At 49.4% G+C, this 19,732-nt stretch overlaps 1 protein-coding gene across 1 annotated transcript in view; it reads left to right on the forward strand.

The window, feature by feature from the left end:
• RALGDS (ral guanine nucleotide dissociation stimulator) overlaps positions 1-19,732 on the forward strand; it is a 400,090-nt gene that overhangs the window by 12,875 nt on the left and 367,483 nt on the right. The gene's annotated exons all lie outside the window — the stretch shown is intronic.

Genomic DNA, 19,732 nt, shown 5'->3' on the forward strand with positions numbered 1-19,732 from the left:
CTTCCGGTTTAATGAATTATATAATCTTCCTTTGCGAAATGCAACATTATCGAGCTTTGTGGGTGCCTTATAAAAAAAAATCTGCACATTCATTTCTTTTTGTAAAAAAAAAACAGTGAAATGGCTGCCTTCTTTTCAAGGTATCCAGTCTGTTTTATGGAAAAGGGCTCTTTCAGAGCATTTGAGCGTACAAAGATGCCTGTTCACTATAAGTTCTTGAAATATTTTTACGGTTCGTAAAAAGTGAACTATCCGAGCATGAAAGGTATGGAGCTGATGCTCATAGCAGTGGAGTGTGAACTGGGTCTCTGTGGGCAAACGTTTGTCGATCACACAATGGAGGCTGCGAGGCAGGGACCCGAGGAGACGTCTCCCATGCAGCCCTGACAACTTAGCAATGTATTTCATTGTGTGAGGAGGGTTTAGGGCCCAAGAGAATGAGGGCCTTGTTTGTAAAGCTACTGTACCCTTTACCAAGTGGAGGGATTGGGGCCCACAAAAAAAAAACAAAGGGTCATTCCCGAGCTGTCGCCGATGTCCTAGGGTGTTTTCACACCATTAAATGGACATCAGCTGCTCTGAGCTTTCCACAGGCAAGTTGGAAAGCCTCTGTGTGCAGTGGTTTCCACCTCGTTTGCTCTACCACCATGTGATTTCGACTCCTCACTGGGTGATTGGTTGAAGGGAGCTGAAATCGAGTGGCATACAGTGGCACTAAGTGAGTAGGCAGGTCTGGCGATGGGGGTGTGTTGATGGTATAATGTTATCAGGCAAGTTCCTGCGATGTCTCCTTAAAAATGTAATGCGGAGCCCCGTAGAGCACAAACATCTGTAAGAAAAAAAAGATCCTCCAGCCAGGGAATGAGAAAACATGGCAGCTCAAGCATCCGGCGCTATCCAATGGTATAACGGGCTAGCAGCCTCATCAGTCATAAACAGAGGGCTTGACTGACCTATAAACAAGGCCACGAGCATTATGCGATTCTTCTGCAGCTTTGTTTTCCACATAATTATGGATTTGTCACATTTGCCACATAATCAGTCATCTCCTTCTTAAGCTGCAAATTTCAGTGAAAACAAATGTTGTTTCTTGCTCAATTTGATGAAAGGTTACTAAAAACGCAGCAGCGTGTTTCCATGCCGTGGTTGACTGCTCCCCTTAATGTTGCTTATTTCTGTACTTAGGTGTCAAAGTGATACCAATGAGATGAAACCTTTGCTCAAGCACAAACTTATGCTTCAAGATTTATTGAATGCATGAGGACATGGTGGCCCTGGAGCCTGGCATGGCAGCGACCCGTTAGTTGCTGCACCGTCTTCGCATTCAGTGCCGTCATGCAAGCGCACTTGCAAGTTTGCTGTGTATTTGTGTAGATCACTTCCACCGGCACTTTATCCCGCAGTGTCAATATATGGTCTTGAGATGGAAGGCCTAATTCACAAAACTATATACGCGCGTATGTTAACTTACAAGCGGAACCATCCTTTTCTGTAAGTCTAAAACCCCTTTTGGAATTCATAAAAAGTGGGTGCAATCTTATAAAAACCTTCACTCACACAAACCTTTTTTGTGAGTAAATCTGCTCTTAAAGATAGTCAGAGGGTGTTCTGGGGCGATAATGCCATGAAAGTATGTGCATACGCACAAACATATTTTTGTGGGTATTCACAGATTTTTTCCTGAATCATTCCCGTCCTCGAAACAGTTGAAGATTCACTACGGTCAACATAAGGAGGAAACCCCTTTCCAGAGTGTGAAAGGAGCTCCGAAGAGATTGATGGGGTGCAGGGGAAGGAGTTTCTCCACAAGGAATATATATATATATATATATATATATATATATATATATATATATATATATATATATATATATATATATATATATATATGTGTGTGTGTGTGTGTTGGTGAAGAAAAAAAATGCCATTGCACACACGGGAAAGGCATTTCACTATGCACATCGTCAGAGGATGTATAATTTATTCATGCGGAAATATTGAGGCATTTGCGCATACCGAAATTCACAGATATTTTCTCGTCGTTCATTAGGCAACCTTTGTGAATTACTAGAACTCTAACTTTTGCCCTTCTCGCCGCCAGCCCGTGAGGTCAAAGCACAGCATTTCTGAGTTGTTTTGGTGGCGCAGGCCTGTGTCTTCGTAGAGCAGCCCTTTCTCGCCACTTCCTGTTTGGCAGGAATATCCAAATCCATTTCAGATTGGTGTTGAATCTCTGACGACCACTGGGTGGCGCCCTACCCCAGCTAATGAAGCAGCACACGCAGACTCCAGCCCCTGGAGGTGGTGCCAACCCATGCTCCCGCCCTGCTTTGGTCATCTAAAACCTGCTGGACTGTGAAACCTCTGAGCTTCTATCTGGACGGATTAGTCATGCTTCAAATTGTGCACACTCTGCACTACGACGTGGTAGGAGGGGTGGAGGAGTGGGACTACGTCAGCAGCCGGCAAGATGGCTCAGCAGGTTAGGACATCCAGTGTAGCCTACAATAAAGCGGCCTTAGCCTTTCATCCTTACGAGGTCGATAAGCCGAGCACTCTGTGACTAATAATAGCATCTGTTATTTAAAATGCAAAATAAACAAGTCAATGTTATTGTAGTAATGCTTCAGGTGCAGATCGTTGTTATGTATTTGAGGTTTTTGAAAAGTGCTCTTATAATTGTCCGTTCTCACATTCTTTATGTATACCACACTTGCATTCAGTGCTCTGGTGCACAGGATTGAAGTAGACAAGGGTGGGCGGAAATAGCGAAAGTGCCTTTCGCAAAATATCGCGAAATGGCAAACAATCTCCGCGATCACGCGACATTTCGCGTGATCGCGGAGATTTTGATGTGCTGATTAATGCGTTACTGAATTTGACCTTCAACTCGGGCACCTGCTTTATTTATAATTATATCTGTAAGACTTACAGATATAAATAAAGCAGGTGCCCGAGTTGAAGGTCATATAAAAGTGCTTCCTGTTGGGGTTTAATTTTTGTGACAGGAGCATCGTGCCAGAAGGAATCCTGCCCTGCATATTTATCCAAGAAGATGCCACCGTTTTGTGCAATACCTCTGCTCAACTGGAGTACTTTCTACTGGCTAATCAGTAAGTGCTACCTCGTTGGGTAAATGTATGTGCTTTTCCTACACTACAGCTGCGTAAAGGGCCAGAAGAGTTGTCTGCAGTGACAATGTGTGTCTGTAACGTTGCCACCACGCCAACGGGCGCCCAAGAAGATGCCACCGTTTTGTGCAATACCTCTACTCAACTGGAGTACTTTCTACTGGCTAATCAGTAAGTGCTACCTCGGTGGGTAAATGTATGTGCTTTTCCTACACTACAGCTGCGTAAAGGGCCTGAAGAGTTGTCTACAGTGACCATGTGTGTCTGTAATGTTGCCACCGCGCCAACGGGCGCCGGGGTCCCTCGAGTGAGCTGTCCATCATAGTGGGGGAAAGGGCGGGAAGACATTGCACACCACTGGTGTGTGGGGCCAAACGGGCGGGGCTTCCATGCAGTTCACATGCCTCTTGTTTATAAAGGGCCAGAGACGGATCAGAGCAGCAGATGAGGAGACAGTACCTCCTGGAGTCAGAAACTACACGGGGATTGCGCTCAAGAAACTCATGGATGCACAGAGCTCCATCAAGGATGACAGCAAATTGCTGATGGTAGATATGGGGAGACAGCAGCACACCTGCCTAGGCGACAATTTCCGTTCCCTCGCGGATCGCGGAAATTTCGACATTTTCGCGTTCCGTGCGGAACGCGAAAATGTCGAATTTTCGCAATTTCCGCGAGTGGAATGGAAATTGTTGCCCACCCTTAATAACAACTACCTCACGGCACTGTACCCTGCCTTCCTATCACACCTCATTCTACCTCAGTCCACTCCTTCCCGTTCCACCCTATACCACATCCTACTTTTCGCTACCCAACCCTACCCTTTCTCATCAAACCAAATCCCACCATACCCACCCTGCTTATCTCATCTCGTCCCATCCCCTCACATTTCATCCCTTTCCTCACATCACCCAGACCATTTGCATCGAATCCCAGCCCACCAACCTTTCATCCCATCCCATCCAACCACTACCCTATTGCCCCAAAACCCTCCCACCCTATCTTTATCTCATCCCGTCCCCTTGCATCCTATCCCATCCCATCCCTTTTCCCTCCCCATTTCCTATCCCATCCCACCGTTTTCCCATTTCATTCCATCCCTTCACATCCCATCCAGTACACTCCAGTCAGCATTGCATCTCCCCTCCTGACCAGTCCTATTCCCATCTCATCCCATTCTCCCATGTCCCATCTCACTCATTCCAGTCCCTTCTCATCCCACCTTTCTCATCCCACCCCCACACTTACCTCATCAGTCCCTATTGCATCTAAATCTGCCCCACCCACTGTATTCCCATCTCATCCCATCCTCTCATATGCCATCTCGCACACCCCATTCCCTATTCCCTTCTCATCCCACCCCTATACTTATCTTGTCCGCCCCTATTGCATCTAACTTCATCCTTCCTACCCTATTCCCATCTCATCATATCCATGCTTTCCCCATCTTGTCTCATGTCACCAATCCCCTACCCCATTCCGTCCCATTCACCCCATTTCTATCTCACTCCACCCCACCTCACTCCACCCCCTCACTCACATCTAAATTCATCAAATTCCACTCTATTCCCATCTCATCCCACCCATCCCCATCTCAAAATGGCGGCTCAGGTCAACGCTGTGTGCACCTCCTGCTTCCACATCCTACGCATGCTGCAAGAGATCTTCAAGTGGTTGCCTCAGAACACCAGACGGACCGTCATGCAAGCACTTATCACAGGCAGGCTCGACAATGGCAACACTCTATGCTGGAGTCTCCAAACAACTGCGCAGGCTCCAGACCATCCAGAACACCGCTGCAGGACTCATACTTGACCTCCCATGCCACACCCATATCCCACGCACCTCAGGAAGCTTCACCAGCTCCCTACTCACAAGCGCAGCCAATTCAAACTTCTCATGCACACCTACAAAGCCCCACACAACACAGGGCCAGAATACTGAACAGCCTCATACACTTTCACCAACACACCAGACACCTACGCTCTGCCTCACTCTCACACATTCCCTCTATCCGCAAAATCAAAACTGGAGGTCGCTCATTCTCCTACATCGCACCCGAGACATGGGACGACCTCCCTCAGCACATCAGAGCCTCCTCCTCACTTCTTGAGTTGTGCAAGAAGCTCAAGACCCGGCTCTTAGTATAAGTTATTTAAAGTTTTACATAGCGCTAGCTAGACCTGTAGGTATCAGAGCGCTTTACATACACACTGTAAAAACCAAAGGAAATTGCATTACATAGTAGGAAGGCAGTAAGGAAGCAAAACAGAGATAAAAAATACAACATGAAAAACAGATAAACAGTGCAGCGGAGGGAGAGAAAACAAACAAAGGTGGTTAACACAGTCCGGTCACCACTATCCTTGAATGTCCAGAGAGAGGGGAGTCAACTCGGATATTGAAGTCTAGGTTAGTTGACGTTTGTCAGGAAAGAATGTGTTAAGGAGACGGAGTTTCAGGTCCCTTTTGAAACAGGAGAAGGAGGGGTTGCATCTGAGGACTCTAGGGAGAGCGTTCCACATCCTGGGAGCGTTGCCAGAAAACGATCGGAATTGGGGGGTTTTCTTTTACAGAGGGATAAGAAGGAGTGAGTTGGAACTTCTCAGTGTTCTGGATTGACCTGCTCTTACCAGTTTGTTGTTCAGGTAGTTGGGGGCCGGAGAGTGAAGGGTTTTGTGTGTGATGCAGGCCAGCTTGTAAATACACCTCCCTTCCATGGGAAGCCAGTTGAGGGAGTTGAGAGCTGGAGTGATGTGTTCAAATCTTTTCACTCCAGATAGGAGTCGAGCGGCCATGTTCAGCACTGCCCTTAGTGGGGTTAGGTGAGCTTTTGGAGTCCCTGTTAGGATGGCGTTCCCGTAGTCGATTTTAGAGAGAACTAGGGATTGGACTACTATCTTGAGGTCATCATGGGGAAGAAAAGGTTTCAATTTCATGAGGTGTTTTAGTGAGAAAAGAGCACCTTTTGCAGAGTTTTTGATGTGGGCCTCCATTGATAAGTTCTTGTCAAGGGTGATGCCTAGAGACTTAACTGAGTCGGATAGGACGATGGGGCAGTTTAGAAGAACCAGATTCCTGAGCCACTCTTGGATTGGTCGATGGTTGCTTTTAGAAGAGAATAGGATTAGTTCCGTTTTATCTGGGTTGAGCTTTAAGTGGTTAGCGTTGAACCAAGTTTGGATCTCGGTTAGAGTGACATTGAGGTGCAGGATGTCGCTGGGAGACTTCATTTTGAAATAGATTTGGGTGTCATCAGCGTAAAGGTGGTACTTCACTCCCGCTCTTTTCAAGATGATTGTGAGGGGCTCCATGAAGAGATTGAAGAGGGACGGGGAGAGGATCGAGCCTTGCGGGACACCAAGTGTGACTTTTGTTGGCTTCGAGAGACAGGAGTTGATTTTAATTTGTTGCGAGCGGTGTTGAAGGAAGGTGGTGAACCATTTTAGTACTGTGCCATTGATGCCGGAGCGCTTTGACAAGGTCTCCAGAAGAGCTGGATGATTTACTGTATCAAATGCCGCAGATAGGTCAATAAGGATGAGTAGGCAGGCATCACCTTCATCCAAAGCTCTGTGAATATCGTGAGAGATGTTGAGCACAGCTGTTTCAGTGCTACAGCCCTTCCTGAACCCTGATTGAAAGGTGTTGAGGAGGTTGAACTCATCAATGTGTTTGTTGAGTTGGTGGAGAACGCATTTCTCCAATGTTTTTGCAAGGAACGGGAGGTTGGAGATAGGTCTGAGGTTGTTAGGATCATTAGGGTCGGCCCCTGGTGTCTTGAGAATGGGTGTGATTTGTCCTAGTTGAAGGGAGTCTGGGACACAGCCTGAGGTGAGAGAGGCGTTGATGATTTTTGTCCAGAAAGGGGAAATGGTGTGGTTGAGTTCTTTTATAATTGTATAATAATTATATAATTTTATAAGTACCTTGGGGACCACACACCTGCCCAAGCGCCTGGATACCCTCCCAGGTGATTAATGCACTATACAAGTCAACATAACATAAAATAACATAACACAACATCCTCCTACCCCTACCCACACCTTCTCCCATCCCCCTTTTCGATCCCACCCCATTCTACACCACCCTATTACCATCTCATCCTAGCCCCCATTCCCATCCCGTGGTCTGGATTCCCCACCAGCCCCATGTAGAAGCCGCCTCAGTGTTCCAGGGGGGTGTGGGACCCCTAGAAGGACTTGTGGTGTGAATTTCTGGAAGAGGAGGGGGAAGGGCGGCCCCTCCTAACAGAAATCTGTGGTAAAAGCCGTTTTTATTGAGTACTGAGGGGCATATCAGCAAGCAGGCGATAAAAAGTTATCACCGCTTTTGCGTCCGTTTTCGGACGAAAAGCGGCGATAATTTTATCACCTTATCAGCAAGGTCACGCTATTGCGTGAAACCTTGCCTTATCGCCATTTCTCTTAACGCCCATCTTTTTATCTCTAATGAGATGCAAAGTGGGCGTTCCTCCCCAGGATAACGGGTGAAATGTCGCTAAGCGACATTTCTCCTATTATCAAGCCTCACGCAAAGCAACATAGCGAAAAGAAAAGTAGCGATAACCTCTTATCGCTACTTTCCTTACGCCTGCTTTGAAACTGACTTAGCCATGATATCCTATGGAAGGTGGATATCATGGCTAAGTATGTGAGGCCCTATCAGCAAGCTATCGCCAAAAGTTGTGTGATTATCGCTGGATTACCAGCGATAATCGCACATTTGGCAGCTTGCACTCTGAATTTTATCGCTTTGGAGATAAGCGTTGCTAATAGCACGCTATCTCCGCGATAAAATTCAGAGTTGGCCGGCGATAATTATCCTCACGCTAAGAGCGCTGAGCGATAATTATCACCGGCCCTTGCTGATATGCCCCTGAGTTTATTGTTCATTAAGTATGATGGTGAGAGCTCTATTGAATACCGCCGCCGGGGGCGCACTTTGTTTACTGTGCTGTGCGTCATAGTTGTTGTCTTAAAAAGCCATCATTTTTGTGGTTGTTATAATTGTGTGGTAGGTTGTAGAGCTGCACTGACCTGATAAGAAGCATATTAGCGCTATAAACACAACCCCCCCCTTTTCTTGACATACGTGGTAGTGGATCTACCCTTGTTTACGGGGGAGTAAGTCTTTCCTGTCTTTGTCCCAAGCCTTTTATAAATAAACAATTATTTTATTCTGTACTTGGGTAGCTACCGAAGGCTACCTTGAAAGCGCTTTGGGGCCTCATCAGGGCCGGACTGGGAACCAAAACTGGCCCTGGCAAAGTGCTCGGCTGCCCCCCTCTCCCCCTCGCGGGGGTTGGGGGTGCCACCGAACTCTTTGCCAGGGCCGGTTTTCAGCCGATTTTGTTACAGGGCCGATTTTGCAGCTATGCTGCAAAAACGGCCCTGTAACAAAAACGGCCCCCAGGGGCAAAACCGGCCTCCACCCTTGCGGCACACCGGGGGTTTGCCCGGTGCCCGCTACGGCCAGTCCGGCCCTGGGCCTCATCAAGTGTAGGGAAGCGCTATCCAAAAGCTACGGTATAACACACAGGCCTGCCGGGAGCCTGTCTGTGAAATAATATCTCATATCATACCCCCTCCCCCCCAACCCACCTCCCAGCCTCGATGCCGCCTGTGGTTATTGCAGCCCCCTGCTCGCTTACACACTCTGTTTATTTCCCCAAGGCTCTCTGTCTCTGTTTACATTTCTGACCCTTTCTCATAAGACTCGGGGCTTCTTCCAGACAACATTTCGGTGGCCCATCTCTGGCTTGGCTCCGCTCTCTCCTGCTCCTTGTGGTGGTCTGGTCTCCATCCCAGAATCACACGCAGTCACTCGGATACGACGACCACCCAGTGATGCAGTGATGACGCAGGCAGTGGGTACATCAAGGGATGTAACTGTCCAAACACACTCGAATGCTTTCCTGCTCGACCAAAGGCCTCTCATCGTCTGGCTGCTCTAAACTCGCGCACATGCAACATTTCCCGAAACTCGCGACCAAATGGAACCGCTCATCAAACCCAAAGGGCCGTTGGGTCTCCTTGATGCTCTCGTCTCCCATCATTCACCGCGGCTCAACGGTTGTACAGCCCACAAGGAGATACCGTCTGTCCTCACTTCATTGTCCTCCTTCACTTTCTAATGTTAATGGCTGCGAGCACACAAGTCAGGATCCATAGGTGCCCGTCGCTAAAGGGGGGGGGGAGGGGTGGTCCTCTTGCAGGTTTCTAGTGACACCCAGACAACTCGAACCTCGATTCTGTTGGGAACTCTGGGTGTTTTTGCTCAGTTGAACGTCTACCCATAGGGAGTGGCATCAGCCGAACATCTGCCCATAGGGAGTGGCATCAGCCGAACATCTGCCCATAGGGAGTGGCATCAGATGAACATCTGTCCATAGGGAGTGGCATCAGATGAACATCTGCCCATAGGGAGTGGCATCAGCCGAACATCTGTCCATAGGGAGTGGCATCAGCCGAACATCTGCCCTTAGGGAGTGGCATCAGATGAACATCTGCCCATAGGGAGTGGCATCACCCGAACATCTGCCCATAGGGAGTGGCATCAGATGAACATCTGCCCATAGGGAGTGGCATCAGCCGAACATCTGTCCATAGGGAGTGGCATCAGCCGAACATCTGCCCTTAGGGAGTGGCATCAGCTGAACATCTGCCCATAGGGAGTGGCATCAGCCGAACATCTGCCCATAGGGAGTGGCATCAGCCGAACATCTGCCCATAGGGAGTGGCATCAGCTGAACGTCTGCCCATAGCGAGTGGCATCACCTGAACGTCTGCCCCTAGGGAGTCGTATCAGCTGAACGTCTGCCCATAGGGAGTGGCATCATCTGAACGTCTACCCATAGGGAGTGGCATCAGCCGAACATCTGCCCATAGGGAGTGGCATCAGCTGAATATCTGCCCATAGGGAGTGGCATTCTTACCTGACAAGTCATTCTTGCAGGGCATCTGTCCAGGAGCGAGAGTGCTGTGTTGGTGATGTCAGAATATCCTATACATCAATATCATCCGACATAAATATCATACATTAAATATTGTTTACAACAATCTCCTCACAGTCATTGGCTCCAGCCATCGGCTCCAGCGGGGGCCAGTTTTAGAAACAGTAGAAGGGTACAATACTTAAATCAGATAATAAACAACCTGACAATAATATGGCCCTCATGGCCCTGCTCAGTTACCAACAATGGCATCCGATGCCCAGGGCTCCTGGAGTGATGCGCGCTGCAAACTGGGATGGTTTCTGCGTTATGATGTTTTTTCTCCACTTGGCACATACCGGGCCAGCTGTTGCGCAGTTTGCAGATTTCAACAAAAAGTGTTTCTATCTCAAATAGAGAATGATCAAAACATACTAAACATGCACCACGTGGGGTGGCTCACAGTACCCGCCCCCTAACAAAGGTGAACTGGTCACTTTCATTTGCTGAAAGCTGTGTTCAGGTGTTAAACTGGTGCCAACGAGATGACACCTTTCCTGAGACAGACTTAAACTAGGCTAAAAATACAAAACTGTTAAGTAACAGACGCTTACTCCTCCTTTCGTAATTAAAAGTAATTTGGGGGAAAAAATCTTAACACAAGAGCACATTTAGGGGGTGCGAGTGGCCGCTCGTCACTTGTGTTCTGCTGCATTTAGTGCTTCTTAGTGCAAAAGGCATTCTTCGTCCATTTTAGAAATAGCACTAAATGCAGAATTACTCCTCCCATGTATTTCAAGAGCAAACGCACAGAATTTGTATGTAATTCTGCGTAATTACGCTACACTGAATTACGCGAGCGACTCACACTCCTAATCATTTGCCTTTTCTTAGTGCATGATTTAGTGGACTCGCTTGCATCATTTCATTCTCCCTTGTTGCATCATTTCATTCTCCCTTGTTGCATCATTTCATTCTCCCTTGTTGCATCATTTCATTCTCCCTTGTTGCATCATTTCATTCTCCCTTGTTGCATCATTTCATTCTCCCTTCATTCTCCCTTGTTGCATCATTTCATTCTCCCTTGTTGCATCATTTCATTCTCCCTTGTTGCATCATTTCATTCTCCCTTGTTGCATCATTTCATTCTCCCTTGTTGCACCATTTCACTGCCCCTGAAAAAGCACTGAAATACACAAGTTACAGTTAACTAAAGTAACTATAATTTGCGCCCTTGCCACGCGCGCACAGTCTTGTCATCAATTATGTCATTTCAGATGTCCCGTTGATGTTATAAATGGTGTTATTGAACATGTCGCGAGTGATGCAATATGTGAGATAATAAGCTGTGCATGGGGAGGGCGTGCGTTATAGTTACTTCAGTACGCTGCAGCTGGGGAATTACAGGGTTTTTTTTTTGGTTAAAATGTAGCATTTTAGCTGACATTTTCACCAAACTCTAACGCCACTTTAACCTTAGTTTTTTTCAGTGATTTTCTCAGCTTTACAAAAAAATGAAAGTAAGATTTTATTACTCTACCTAACTATAACATCACTTGAACCTTTTTTTCTGTGAATTTCTAGTCTTCTTTTTAACTTAAAGTAAGATTTTATTACCATACTTAACTAGGCGTACCTCGTGTCCTCCAAGGCCAGATCGACAGCAGAGCCTGGCCACTCCCAACCCCGTGAGCGACTGACCCCTGCCGTACACCGCCTTTGGTGATGTCATTCAACGTCATGAGTGATTAAATGAGTGGGGTCAAAAGCAGTGCATGGAGGGGGCACAAGCTATACTTATCTTGCTGGACTAAAACTGGCACATTCTGTGTTTTTGGGGTTTATAACATCACAATATGACTGATATTGTCACGTAACTGTTACGTCCCTTTAACCTTTGCTTTTTACAGTGAATTTCTAGGATTTTTGTTAATGTAACTTGAGGACTATTTTCTATACCTAGCTATATTGCCTATTTAACATTTTTTTCAGTGAATAACAGTGTCTTTTTCAGGTAAATTAAGATGTTATTACCATACCTAAATATGCCACTTTAAACTTTTGTTTTTTTCAGTGAATCTATGGTGGTTTTTTTTTACATAAAGAAAAATATTCTTGCAATAGTTAGGTATAAACTCGACGTTATCTCCAGTTTTTCTTTTGAATTTTCATTAGTGTGCTTTCATTTTTCAATTTAATGCCTGTTATTTTCTTTTTGACTTTCCTCAGGTCCCACGGTACTTCTGCGGGATACCTATAACCAATGGGAGGGGCCCGTAGGGGCTGTATGTGGGTTTTACTTCCTGTTCCGAGTCCCTCTGGAGTACTGTGGGACCACTGAAAAGCTAAAAAAGTTGTATTTAGTATGAAAAAGTGTTTTTCATTTAAGTTTGAACCTTCAGTCTTTCTAACCGAGCTCGTTTAGGAGGATTTCTTGAGTCTCTTTGCAAATATACCTTGTTTTTTGTTGTTTTTGGTTGTCAAGGGCCACACGTGGGTATTGTGGGGCTACTGTGGTAGTGCAGTAGGACCTGTGGCACACACCAAAGTGCCTGTGATTGGCTGAAGTCACTGTCTCCTCCACTCAGAACACGTCCCAATCCTTTTAACTTCATTTGGGATTCGCCCTTGAGGCATCTTGGGCTGGGCCCTCTTGTTTTTTGTGATTTCACACATTTTGAGGGGATTCTTCTTAAAATAGCAATACAAAAGGAGAGAACAGATCTTTAAGAGGAGCAGGAACCCGCTTCCACCTCTGTGAGGCCATCGTTAGCCTGACAGTCCTTCACTATCCCTTAAGGGTAGAAGGTGACTGCTGAGATGGATGCCTGCTGCATACATCAGGAGTGTGGAAACAAATGCGGTCCAGGCATCCCACATGCCTGCAGAGAGCAGAGCAGTGGGGCGATGACAGAAGCGCTCACCTCTGCGTCAGGACCACCTGTAGCGCCTGGGACAGTGCTCCATCTGAAGGCTTCCAGCTGCACCCAACACCACCCCTGCACCAGTGCTCCATCTGAAGGCCTTCAGCTGCACCCAACACCACCCCTGCACCAGTGCTCCACCTGAAGGCCTCCAGCTGCACCCAACACCACCCCTGCACCAGTGCTCCACCTGAAGGCCTCCAGCTGCACCCAACACCACCCCTGCACCAGTGCTCCATCTGAAGGCCTCCAGCTGCACCCAACACCACCCCTGCACCAGTGCTCCATCTGAAGGCCTCCAGCTGCACCCAACACCACCCCTGCACCAGTGCTCCATCTGAAGGCCTCCAGCTGCACCCAACACCACCCCTGCACCAGTGCTCCATCTGAAGGCCTCCAGCTGCACCCAACACCACCCCTGCACCAGTGCTCCATCTGAAGGCCTCCAGCTGCACCCAACACCACCCCTGCACCAGTGCTCCACCTGAAGGCCTCCAGCTGCACCCAACACCACCCCTGCACCAGTGCTCCATCTGAAGGCCTCCAGCTGCACCCAACACCACCCCTGCACCAGTGCTCCATCTGAAGGCCTCCAGCTGCACCCAACACCACCCCTGCACCAGTGCTCCATCTGAAGGCCTCCAGCTGCACCCAACACCACCCCTGCACCAGTGCTCCATCTGAAGGCCTCCAGCTGCACCCAACACCACCCCTGCACCAGTGCTCCATCTGAAGGCCTCCAGCTGCACACAACACCACCCCTGCACCAGTGCTCCATCTGAAGGCCTGCAGCTGCACCCAACACCACCCCTGCACCAGTGCTCCATCTGAAGGCCTCCAGCTGCACCCAACACCACCCCTGCACCAGTGCTCCACCTGAAGGCCTCCAGCTGCACCCAACACCACCCCTGCACCAGTGCTCCATCTGAAGGCCTCCAGCTGCACCCAACACCACCCCTGCACCAGTGCTCCATCTGAAGGCCTCCAGCTGCACCCAACACCACCCCTGCACCAGTGCTCCATCTGAAGGCCTGCAGCTGCACCCAACACCACCCCTGCACCAGTGCTCCACCTGAAGGCCTCCAGCTGCACCCAACACCACCCCTGCACCAGTGCTCCACCTGAAGGCCTCCAGCTGCACCCAACACCACCCCTGCACCAGTGCTCCATCTGAAGGCCTCCAGCTGCACCCAGCACCACCCCTGCACCAGTGCTCCATCTGAAGGCCTCCAGCTGCACCCAGCACCACCCCTGCACCAGTAGTAAGTTGAATTCCCTTCAAAAATATAAAAAAAGAACACATTTAAAAAAAAATGTTAGCAATACAAAAAAGGTTTCTTGTTCGAACCGCCTTCTTTCATTAAAAAAAGAATGTCCTGGTGTTTGTCACGTGTGGCTTCGTGTTAGAGTATCATCTTAGTCTGCTATGAGAGTCTATTCGTGATAATAAAAGGTACATTCATGGATGTAGGTGTAGTGAAAACCTAAACACTTATAACATCAGACTTACATCAGATTCATTCAGATTTCGCTTCATGTTTGCCTTACATTTGTAATGCAGACCTGACACAAACCACGGCTCTGAATGTATAACCCCCCACCCCAAGATTTTGTTGAATTGTTCAACTTCAGCATGTTGGGGTGGGCTTCTAAAGCGAGGGTGTGGGGGGATCCCCCAGATGTGCCCTCAACCCTGCCCAGGAGACTCAGTCATTTTATCGACAGACTGAGCTGCAGCCGGGTGACTTGATGCGATGGCGCAGCCCGGGGCGATCATCAGGCGCAGAGGTGACCTTTGATGTAGCGCCAGGACTGAAAAAACATGAAACTGTCAAATAGCGCTTACTGCGTCAACTGCTTCATGCAGCAGGCTGGGCGAGGGGCGGGGCGAGCATACAAATTATTTTGTAGGTTTTTCATTTTCAATTTTAACTTTTTAAAAATCACCATAGCAGTTGGACAGATGCCCTGATACCAGGTCAGCTTGGCACTGGAGATGCTGGCAGAAGTCAAGGGGCGGGAGCGATGGGCAGGATTAATTCGTCATGACCGCATGCTGCACATACACTGACTTGGCCTCACCTGGCTCATAGTGTGGAGATTCAGAGGCCTCACATGGGACGTGGCTTTCAGCTCTTCCTGGAGTAGTGCTCTGTGGCCTCGCCTGGAGTAGTGTTCTGGTGGCCTCGCCTGGAGTAGTGCTCTGGTGGCCTCGCCTGGAGTAGTGCTCCGGTGGCCTCGCCTGGGGTAGTGGTCTGGTGGCCTCGCATGGTGTAGTGCTCTGGTGGCCTCGCCTGGAGTAGTGCTCCGGTGGCCTCGCCTGGAGTAGTGGTCTGGTGGCCTCGCCTGGAGTAGTGGTCCGGTGGTCTCGTCTGGAGTAGTGGTCTGGTTGCCTCGCCTGGAGTAGTGGTCTGGTGGCCTCACCTGGAGTAGTGCTCTGGTGGCCTTGCCTGGAGTAGTGGTCTAGTGGCCTTACCTGGAGTAGTGCTCTGGTGGCCTCGCCTGGAGTAGTGGCCTGGTGGCCTCACCTGGAGTTGTGCTCTGGTGGCCTCACCTGGAGTAGTGCTCCGGTGGCCTCGCCTGGAGTAATGGTCTGGCGGCCTCACCTGGAGTAGTGGTCTGGTAGCCTCGCCTGGAGTAGTGCTCCGGTGGCCTCGCCTGGAGTAGTGCTCTGGTGGCCTCGCCTGGAGTAGTGCTCTGGTGGCCTAGCCTGGAGTAGTGCTCTGGTGGCCTCGCCTGGAGAAGTGGTCTGATGACCTCGCCTGGAGTAGTGCTCTGGTGGCCTCGCCTGGAGTAGTGCTCTGGTGGCCTCCCCTGGAGTAGTGATCTGGTGGCCTCGCCTAGAGTAGTGGTCTGGTGACCTCACCTGGAGTAGTGCTCTGGTGGCCTCACCTGGAGTAGTGCTCCGGTGGCCTCACCTGGAGTAGTGATCTGGTGGCCTCGCCTGGAGTAGTGCTCCGGTGGCCTCGCCTGGAGTAGTGCTCCGGTGGCCTCACCTGGAGTAGTGCTCTGGTGGCCTCGCCTGGAGTAGTGGTCTGGTGGCCTCGCCTGGAGTAGTGGTCCGGTGGTCTCGTCTGGAGTAGTGGTCTGGTTGCCTCGCCTGGAGTAGTGGTCTGGTGGCCTCACCTGGAGTAGTGCTCTGGTGGCCTTGCCTGGAGTAGTGGTCTAGTGGCCTTACCTGGAGTAGTGCTCTGGTGGCCTCGCCTGGAGTAGTGGTCTGGTGGCCTCACCTGGAGTTGTGCTCTGGTGGCCTCACCTGGAGTAGTGCTCCGGTGGCCTCGCCTGGAGTAATGGTCTGGCGGCCTCACCTGGAGTAGTGGTCTGGTAGCCTCGCCTGGAGTAGTGCTCCGGTGGCCTCGCCTGGAGTAGTGCTCTGGTGGCCTCGCCTGGAGTAGTGCTCTGGTGGCCTAGCCTGGAGTAGTGCTCTGGTGGCCTCGCCTGGAGAAGTGGTCTGATGACCTCGCCTGGAGTAGTGCTCTGGTGGCCTCGCCTGGAGTAGTGCTCTGGTGGCCTCCCCTGGAGTAGTGATCTGGTGGCCTCGCCTAGAGTAGTGGTCTGGTGACCTCACCTGGAGTAGTGCTCTGGTGGCCTCGCCTAGAGTAGTGGTCTGGTGACCTCACCTGGAGTAGTGCTCTGGTGGCCTCACCTGGAGTAGTGCTCTGGTGGCCTCGCCTGGAGTAGTGCTCTGGTGGCCTCACCTGGAGTAGTGCTCTGGTGGCCTCACCTGGAGTAGTGCTCTGGCGGCCTCACCTGGAGTAGTGCTCTGGTGGCCTTGCCTGGAGTACAGTATTTATACTCAGACCTCATCAGAAGTATTGTGTTCTCATCTGTAGGCTTTCCCTGGAGTACACTGTTCGGATCCTGAAACCCAGTGCGAGGATCGTATCCAGTTCTGAGGGTTTCGCCTCAAGGGTAGCGCCTAGAAGAGCCACCTGGACGAGCGTTCAGCTAGAAGGATTGACTTGGAGAAAAGTGGTCTGATTGAGGGCCTTGCCTGCTTTATAAGGTTAACGTCTGAGGGGGTCACCAGAAAATGTAGGGTTCATACCTGGAGGATTTACCTGGAGATTAGTACTCAGTTGTAGAGGGCGCACAGTGCACAGGGTTGATGCCTGCAGACCTCACTGGAGTATGGTGTGCAGGTCTTGAGTTTCGTGTTCAGGAGCTTGAGGAGTTACCTGCTCTGTACTGTGCAGATTAGGCCACAACTTTATCTTCCAGATCTGAAAGCACTACCCGTGTCCAGACTGAGAGTCTACACATGGACTATAGTGCTCAGCAGTCGCGGCGGGCACAGGTAAGAGCGGTGGGGCCGGGTGGGGAAGACGACATTCGACGGGATAAGGTCAATTACATTAAAAAATATATTAAAACCACTTACCTTGCGCTTGCCGCATCGCTGACTTGGCGATGCGGCGAGTGCAAGATAAGTATATATATATTTTTTAAATTTAATTTAACTTGTCCCGTCCTTTGTTGACTTCCCTGCCCCCCCCCCCCTCCCCCACACCACCGCTCTTATCTCTGCCGGCCACGACTGGTGCTCAGTATGGGAGGCCACAACTTTATCGTCCAGTTCTGAAGGCACTACCAATATCCAGATTGAGTGACCTCACCTGGAGTATTGTGTACAGTTTAGGGGCCACAACTTTATCGTTCCAGATCTGAAGGCAGTAAGTGTCCAGATTGACAGTCCACACCTGGAGTATAGTGCTCAGTGTAGGAGGCCACAACTTTATTATCCAGATCTGAAGGCATTACCTGAAGAACAGTGTCCAGATTCAAAGTCCTCACCTGGAGTCTACTGACCAGACTGAAAGTCCACACCTGGAGTGCAGTACTCAATTTAAGACCCTTGCTTGGAGAGTAGCATTCAGACCTGGAGGTCTGAGTGGAGTTTAGAGCTCACATCTAGCGGCCACTTCTAGGTTATTGTGTCTTGTCATTAATGCAATCTTTTGCTCAGTTTTGGAAGCATTCTGTCTTTTGTCACGTGCTGGAGGGACAGCTTGTGTCCAAGACTGAATGCCTGTTCTGGAGGCCTCATCGAGTGAGATGTACAGCGTTGGGCGGTACATCCAAAGACTTATACCCATTTGTAGAATCTACATATGGGAACCCTAGCCCTAACGCTAACCAATCACACCACTAGCCCTAAGCCTTAGAACCGAAAAGAGAGAAGGCCCTTACAGCCAATCACAGCCATAGTCCTAACAGCCATCAGAAATCAAACCTCAAGCCCTAGGTCCAATAGATCCCTAGCCACAGAAACCAAACAGAAAACCCTAATCCTACCACCAATCAGACCACTAATCCTAAGACATAGAGCCAATAGAATCAGTGACGAAGGGACCAATCAGAACCCTAGACTTATCATTCATTCAGAACATTAACAATAAACCCAATAGAAACACCATATGCAGCCAACAATCGGTGCACAAATGTAATGTCTAATAGCAGCTTTAATAAGGTGCATGTGACCTCAAGCACAGGCTGCTGGGCAGGGGGCTTGGAGAGCATATAGGGCATATCTGCAGTGTTGTTTCAGTTCTGGGGGCACATCTGTAGTGTTGTTTCAGTTCAGGAGGGCACATCTGTAGTGTTGTTTCAGTTTTGAAGGCAAACACAAGATGATGGACGGAGCACTGAAACGCTTCAAACACTCACCCCCAATCACAGATCTGGGTTGAATCCATCATTGTTCTTTAGCTCACTTCCCCACCTCAGTTCAGACCTAGCTATATGCAAATCAGTCTTGGCCCTGTGCCGCATGGGAACAGTCCAGCCCAAACTGCCAAGCCAGGTATGCCTTGAACCAGAAACAAGAATCCTGGGACCGGTTTTGGGGTAACACACCTCATCAGCCAGGCTAGCTTGAATCCAGTGGCAAAGTGAGCAAGGGACCCACGTCTGTGCATACCTTGCCAACTTAGGGCTAACAAAGCAAACACAAGGAGATGATGGACGGAGCACTGAAACTTTTCAGACATTCACTCCTGGTCACAGATCTAGGTTGAATCCATCATCGTTCTTTTGCTCACTTTGGCACCTCAGTTCAGACCCAGCTATATGCAAATCAGTCTTGACCCTGTGCCTCATGGGAACAGTGTAGCCAGAACTGCAAAGCCAGGTCTTCCCTGAACTGGAAACAAGCATCCTGGGACTGGTTTCGGAGTAACACCCCTTTTCAGCCAGGCTAGCTTGAATCCAGTGGCAAAATGAGCAAGGGACCCATGTCAGGGCATACCCTGCCAACCTAGGGCGAACAAAGCAAACACAAGAAGATGAAAGACGGAGCGCTGAAACTTATCAGACACTCACACCCAGTCACAGATCTGGGTTGAATCCATCGTTTTTTACCTCACTTCGCCACCCCAATTCAGACCCAGCCATATACAAATCAGTCTTGACCCTGTGCCTCATGGGAACAGTCCAGCCCAAACTACCACGCCAGGTCTTCCCTGGACCAGAAACAAGCATCCTGGGACCGGTTTCGGGATAACACCCCTCATCAGCCAGGCTAGCTTGAATCCAGTGGCAAAATGAGCAAGGGACCCACGTCTGGGCATACCCTGTCAACTTAGGGTGAGCAGAGCAAACACAAGGAGATGATGGATGGAGCGCTGAACCTTTTCAGGCACTCACCCACAGAACCTTTCCAGACACACCCACAGTCACAGATCTGGGTTGAATCCATCATCGTTCTTTAGCTCACTTCGCCACCTCAGTTCAGACCAAGCTAT

Source organism: Triturus cristatus, chromosome 1_2, assembly GCF_964204655.1.
Source record: "Triturus cristatus chromosome 1_2, aTriCri1.1, whole genome shotgun sequence".
NCBI lineage: Eukaryota > Metazoa > Chordata > Amphibia > Caudata > Salamandridae > Triturus > Triturus cristatus.